The following is a 7,977-nucleotide window of genomic DNA, read 5'->3' as shown; positions in this document are numbered from 1 at the left end:
CCCCTTTTCCTCTCCTTCCCCTTAATAAATAACGTTACTTTGAGCTGTGCGTTTGGGTCCGTCCTTCCCCGTAACAGTCAGTGCCCAGTCAACCTGGAAGGATCAGTCTCAATCTCAAGCCCTTGCGAGGGTTTACTGCTTTTATCTCACGTCAACGTTTTTTTATTAAAAGCTTAGGTTCAGGAGATTGTTTTCGGTTAGTTTCATGTGTTGATTATAACTGATACTAGTTTACATGACTGCATTTTTTAAATCTGCACTAACGCGTTGCGTTAGTGCAGAACAGCAGCTGCGATGCATGTGGCATGTGTCACATCTTTTCCTGTTTATATTGTGTACACTTACCTCCACTAGGGAACAGATCAGGGTTGAATCATCCCTGGCTGGGCAACAGCATACTTGCTTTTTTAAATAGTTAAACTACCATTTGTAGGCGGCTGTGGCTCAGGTGATAGAGCGGTCGTCCACCAATCGGTGGGTCAATCCATGGCCTCTGCAGTTTATTTATCCAAGTGTCCTTTTGCAAGACACTGAACACCGAATTGCTCCAGATGCTGTGCCATCAGTGCATGAGTGTTTATCTGATGAGCAGGTGGCACCATGTATTGCAGCCTTAGCCACCAGCGTATGAATGTGTGTGTAAATTGGGTAAATGTTGCCTGGAGTGTGTAAAGTGTTTTTCTCATTAAAGGCCCAATGGCATTGCTTTGCCCACCCAGAGAATTTGGCCCACCCATGAGAGAGAGAGAGATGTCCTGGCTTTCAAAGATGCAAAATGGCAGTTGGTCAAGGCCACACCCCCAACCTCCACCTTGCGCCCCCCCCCCTCCCTCCTCCTCAAAAGCTAAGGAAAGCTCATTATGGGACTGGCTCTAGTGGCTATAAATCTGCACCAAGGTTGAATTTTGGAAAGGAGACTTCAGATATAGTTTTAGGGGACCACTAAGGTCTATATAAAAGTGACTTCAGATACAGTATTAGGGGACCACTAAGGTCTATATAAAAGTGACTTCAGATACAGTATTAGGGGACCACTAAGGTCTATATAAAAGCGACTTCAGATACAGTATTAGGGGACCACTAAGGTCTATATAAAAGTGACTTCAGATACAATATTAGGGGACCACTAAGGTCTATATAAAAGAGACTTCAGATACAGTATTAGGGGACCACTAACGTCTATATAAAAGAGACTTCAGATACAGTATTAGGGGACCACTAAGGTCTATATAAAAGAGACTTCAGACACAGTATTACGGGACCACTAAGGGGTATATGAAAGCATCCAAAGAGCACCATGTCATGAGACCTTTAAGACTTGAAAAGCGCTATAGAATTGCAGTTCATTTAACATCCAGGAAGAAATGGTTGAAATTGGTTCCTGCCATGAAATTTCAGGTAAGGGTACATGCCTTTCTGAAGAGTTTCCATGGTTCCTGCAAAGGTTACTGAGGTCAGAAATGGCCACCTGAGGCCTAATCAGCAAGTAAGCAATCAAAAGGCACCTGGAGTGTATGTGCAGTAGGCAGAGTAATGAAGGTGCTGGGTGTTACAAGGACTTTAACCCTGATTTATCTGGGTAAATTGACCAACAAAACTTTCTTATGTTTGGCATCAGCCAGAGGTAAGAGCTGCAGGGGGGAAGGTTTATGAACACAGGCATTCACTTCATTAAAGTGCTTGATTCAACAGCAGTCCACACTGTTGCCCCCGATATATCTCCACGTGAACAGCTCGTAAGCAAGTGTACTTGTGTGTTTGTTTATGTCCATCTCTCTCTGTGTGTGTGTGTGTGTTTGTGTGTGAATTTAAGCCAATTCCCCAATTCCTGACTCCTGCCGCATGGTCAAGCCTTGACTTCTGATTGCTACAATCAGTTTATTTCAAGGGCTAGACGGCCACACAGCCTGCACACTCACATAAACTACATTCTCATCTAGTTTGCCTGTGAAAGGAACACAAAAAGGACTGATATTTTTTAGGCTGGAGGTGATTATGATATTGTAAGATTTCTGCAAATGTCTAGGCAGAAGAGGACGACAACAGGTTTAAACATTACTGTTAATCATTCACTACAATCCGTGTGGTGCTTGCTTTACTGTGGTTGATCTTGTTTAGCATGCAGTATGTGATTACTTAGTATTTTATTCCACGGTAGGAAAAGCTGCTCTACTATACTATACTATATGACAAAAAAAACTGTTGAATTGCTGAATTTTTTCAGTCTGTATATAAAATGGCAGAATATTATGAAAGTTATTTCAAGGTTTTAATTTCCCAGAGTCCAAAGTTTTTTGCAAGCAACCTCAAAGCTGGAACCACGAATACACAATCGATTGTCTGTCAATCCACTAATCCATTACCAAATGAGTGATTCAGCTCTACTAGATAGCATGCATTTAAAATCTTTCTAAAAAATATCATGACTTGAGCCATTGGTAGTGAATGTGATAATTGTGCTATCGTCATATTTTAAGTTCAGTGTAGACACATTTGTACTTCAGATTTTCAACTGAGAGTTTCAACACGGGTCAATAACTGACTATTGGTTCAACTGTATTTAAGCTTTAAATATGTTTACCTTTTAACTGCTTTGCCCATTGTCTAAACACAAGAGAGAAAGGTAAGCCTCATGTGTAGAGTAGATACAGTATGTCACACTAGAGTAAAGTAGTATAATACCTCGATTTGTTGAAACCAAATGGGGGAAAGATAGAAAAGGGGACTGTGACAGCATCCAGGATGACAGATTTTCTGGGGATCAGGGTGTATTTACTGGCTGAAAACAGTTTGTGCTGCTAGCCAAGAGTGTGTATCAGCACGGTATCGCTGATTTGTGTCTTGGTACTGTGAATTCTAGCTGTGGCACAAAGCTGTCTAGGCATTTTCTCAAATGCCGACAACATCAGTTGCGTTCGTCACCATGACAACCATGACCATTTGTTTCAACCCCATGCAATGAAGCACTATGCTTTAAGCAGTGGCTGTAAGTCAATCATGAGCATTTTACATTTTTCTTTGCATTGGGTTGGTGTTAGAGGAAAATGGAACCGATTGGACTAATGGGTGTGCTATGCTAAGTTAACCAATGGCCAAATTCTATTAATTTTGACGGACTAAATGTTTTTAATGGAATACATGGTTTCATCATATGAATCAAAAACACATTATAGAATCTTTATTGCAATGCTCCCAATTATGGGTCAAATGTTGACGAGCCATTTTTTGACGACTGTTGGAAGGATAAGTCACATGATTAGGTGCATACTGGAGTAAAGTGTATTCAGATGTAAATAATAGAATTACACATTCAGTGATATCACTTTAATTTCAAAGCTTATAACAGCCAGCACTAAATGGCTTAAAAATTAAGGAATCATTGTCATTATCCGTGTTTTTGCTAGGTTGCAACATCCTCCCCATGGCACGTATTTCATTTCAGTACTGAAAATGAACTCTACAAAGCATAACACTCGGGCCACATTTTGAGTGGTCCGAATATGATTGTATGTGCTGTGTTTGACGTCTGCTGTGAAATAGGTAGATTTATATTAGGAAAATGTGTCTGATTTGTACAATGGACAATAGGCTTGATATGTCTGTGATGATTTATTTAGACTATTTTGCTTATATGCTAATCATTACAGATGACGAGAGTAAAAAAAAATGTATATAAAAGAAGAAAGTATTTAAATGACTCAGCTAATTACAAGGATTTGGGTTGTCACTTCCCCACTGGTAATTGCGCTGCCTGCTCAAGCATTGACAATGTGTCTGCAAATCGACACACAATGATGTTTCAGAGGCAAAGAATATAAATGCTAATTCTAATGTACATTATGTTCTCAAGGATTAAGATGTGGCCCACTGACTGATTTTGGTGCCCTGGGGATTTTTATGACAATATGAACTTCACAAATCTCCAAGAGGAGAAATAATTCTTGTTAGCTCAACACACTGAAGAGTACCAATGGTGCCAATGTTTAGCTGCAAACCATCGGCCTGCTGTAAGCTGGCTGGTGTCCCAAATAATATAAAAAAGTAATAACTAAATAAAAAGGACATATACCATTGTGGGTTCAGTTGATGAAGCAAAGGTTTTCTGTTACAGACCAGAGGTTTTAATTCTGACTGAGTTGTAGCATAGTATCACACATGAAGAGTTAAGCTCTCTCTGAATTCTAAAGCTACGGGTATTTATGTTCAAACAGATCTCTAATAATGAAACATGGTCCTAACAATAATCCTACAAAATACTGTATGTGTATATTTCCTGACACTTGTCTGTTGGAGTAGGACCAAAGAAATCCTGATTCTATGTGTTATATTTTAATATATTCATGCAGTGTGTGCTTTTGTCAAGGTCACGCTTGAAAAAATTGTAGTTCAGAGCTATGACAGCGCAGCCTTTCTTCTATTCAGGACATTATTTATCTAGTAGGTTTTGTATTTCCAAGGCTAGTGTCAAACAAATGGCGCCTTTGCTCAGCTTCCTTCTTTTTTTGTGACAGACCTCTGCATGTGCAGCAATCGCTAAAAAACTGCAGATTTTCATCGGTTCATCCCTGAAAAAAAGCCTGTTTGAAATTCTTGTTGTCGTAACCTTTATGGGCCAACCAATGTCCTTCGATGTGCTGCTCTGGCTGATCCCAGTTCATTTTGAAAGATTACATTTCATTTTACATTTCTCCTCAATTCAAATTGCTAGCAGGCATGTGTTGCTACCTGGGGGAAGACTAATTAATTCCAAGTTCCTGGATTCCTGACTGTTTGATTTAAGTTTACCTTCTGTTTTGTTTGACTGTTCTGGCGACAAAGTGGGCTTAAAGGAAAAATCCACCCTAAGATACTCCATAACCGTTAGATATCATCATTATGTGATGCTGCAGCTCGCTTCCTTGCCGTAGTGACTTTACCTCCACCTGCCTCGTCTACTTAGTGACTTCCTTCGTCTCCCCGCCGACTTTTTACAACCGCCTGTGAAGGGGTGAGAACTTGTTGCTTTCAATAAACGAGGGATGAATGGTCGCATAAATAGCTTGCAAGTGTAATCATCCAACTGAGAGTTATGTATTTAGCTAGAGAGAGCAATAGTGATGGAGGAATGTAATGACAAGGTATCTTGCAGCAGGCTTTGAGAATGAGCCAGCACCAATTATGACCGGGTGTTTTTCCAGCAGGATTCTAGCGTGCTGGCCTTAAAGCAATTTGTCCACAAAACATAATGGTAATTTATATGAGATGCACATACGCCTCACAGACACACACTGGAATTTACTGTGTGAACACCCAGCAAAAGCTTCTTTGCTAGAAAACCTATACTTCTCATTAACAAACCCAAATTTAACATACCTTCCATATTTTAATATTACCATCAATGTACTGAATCTATCTCTTGTTCATGAATAGTGCATTCATCAAACAGTATTCCACTTGAATTTAATTGTGGAATCTCGGAGTCAGCACATTATTTAAGTGAGGATAAGACTGAATGTAGAATGCGTTGCTAGTTGCATTTCTACTTTAATTCAGCTCCAGTCGTTGCAGGAAAGACACAGAACATTAAGCCATGGATTTTCAGTCACTCTTTCGTTCTACCTGTGTTATACTTCCCAGGCTCATAGAAGGCCCGGGGCCCATCCCAGCTTGCGCTGTGCAGAAGCACACAGAAAGTCTGAACATGCAACAACAAAGAGATAAATACATGCCGATATATTTATCTATTCACAAAGGTGGGATTTTCTTGCTGTACCTACCAGGCATGTTGTCATTATGAAGGAAGATCCACAACTTCATACTGTATCTGGTCCTGATGTTGTCAAACCTGCTAATAACTGCTGTAAATACAAGCTATAATTCCCCTTCATATGCCCAACTAACAGTAATATTATGCTTATGTTTTGCCTGATGGACTTAAGTATTCTTCAGATTTGGTTTTTATGACAGTTTAACTCGATTTGAGCTCATTACTGTTGCGGGGAATCTTAGTACTGCTGAAATGAAGATTATTTCATAAATAAGATCAATACGTGTCCCTTAAGCAACATCTTTTCCAATTAAAACAATTTAAACTAGGATTATAGTAGCCCAACCAATCAACCCCATTGCATATTAAACCCATTCAAATGTTTCTGTATTTTTCATGTCGTTGTGATTCCATGTTGCTTTGGCTAAGCTAGAGAGACATGCACAGTTTGGCTCGGCTGTAAATCATGCCATAAGACATGCCAAAAAGAAAACCTGACATTTCTGTTTTTTTTTGTTGTTTTTTTACCACGTCCAATCTGTTCTTGTCATACCAGGAGAAAGGCCAGTGTTTGAGTTTTGCAGCAATTCCAGTCTCATCTCTCAGATACCCAACTCTTTCTTATTTATCCTACATCACGTTGAAATAAATTGAAATGCATCATGTTGTATTGATTCCAGGACTTAGGACATCTTCTACACATAGTCCTGTTAGTCTTTCTGCTGAATGAATAATTGTCATGCCGGACAATGTGTCAGCAATGTCACTGCAGAATGACAGGGAGCGACGAGAAACAGTGCTTGAAGGCTAAAAGCCATCAGGGAAATGTAAAAATGTATGCTCATGCCACATAACAACCACTATGCCCTTAAAGCCCTTTGCTGTCAGTGAGTACTCACAACTAGTCACACACACGTAGCCAGGTTGTTTTTCTTTCAATGAACATCTCAGGTAGTGTAAAACAGAAGACCAATAGGGATGTATTGGAGCTGACAGCTTGTCTGGCAGCTATTTTCAAATTGATTTCCATGACACGTATTTATTTTAAAATACATCATGTGCTGTTTCTTCTCTTGGCGTCACATGTTATACCTGGGAAAACAATTTCAGTGACAGCATGTATTGATATGAACAAGGTGTCCTGGCAGTGGACATTAATCATACTTTGGATAATCAGCCACCATATTTCCTTTGGCTAAGGAATAAAAGCTCACATCGGGACAAGTAATCTGACTTCAGCCTTCATTCATTCAGACCTAAATAACATGCAAGAAAATGCTCTATCTAGTACATGGGGAATCATCATAGCTATTATTAAGTCCTTCTTTAGTATGACATAACACAAGTTCAGTCCATCTTACATCCTTTGCATGTTAAAGTACTGCTGATATCTTTTCTTGTGGTGCAAAAGTAAAGTTCAAAGCAATTGGGATTGATCAAGTCATGTTTGAAAATCTTGAGCACTTCATTTTTTGCATTTTGATGATGAGCTTGTCTTGCGCAATCCATACAATATATTGGGATAAATTGCCTTCGTATTCAAGATCAATGCATTCCATTTGCATTGCTTTGATAGTGGAACAACACAGAAAAGTATCATTACACTTCCAAGACATAAAAGCCATTAGAGAAGGCTCTTCTTTAGACTGTTTGAGTTTAAATTTGTATTTCGAAAAAAGAAAAAGTATTTCGGTCATTAATAATGCAGTCTTACACTATATGCTGTGATACTTTATCCCCAATTGCATTAATTCATGTCCTTATGTGAATTTGTCAAATACATCTTTGAAAGTGGCGGGTGGATTACACCAAATGGAAGAGTTGAATAATTGGTTTTCACTTCTGAAACGGAAGCGAGCTACTGCGCTCCCAACAGTGCAGACCACTGACATTATGAGCACAACAAATTGGTTTTCATATCTACCACCTGGCAAGACACCTTCACACCTGGACATAGGTGGCCTTTTTGACACTAATAAGAGTCCAAGAGGGAAGAAGAAGTAGGAATCCAGCTGAACACCAGCCAGTGGCAGACAGCTGAGGCCTATTTGGCACCGATCTCCTCACTGACTCACTGAGAAGTTCACAGATGGCTCACTTATACTCGACTCGGGGTGCAAAGTAAACAAAGTGCTGTGAATGTTGCTAATCTGACCCCAGCGGTGTACAAGCCTGTCTGGGGAAAGAATGTGGTATTGCAGTACATGACGGTACATTTGGGGTCGCAGTTG

This window comes from Etheostoma cragini, chromosome 22 (genome assembly GCF_013103735.1).
Source record: "Etheostoma cragini isolate CJK2018 chromosome 22, CSU_Ecrag_1.0, whole genome shotgun sequence".
NCBI classification, from domain to species: domain Eukaryota; kingdom Metazoa; phylum Chordata; class Actinopteri; order Perciformes; family Percidae; genus Etheostoma; species Etheostoma cragini.
The sequence above is the reverse complement of the archived record's forward strand: the minus strand, read 5'-3'. Positions refer to the sequence as shown.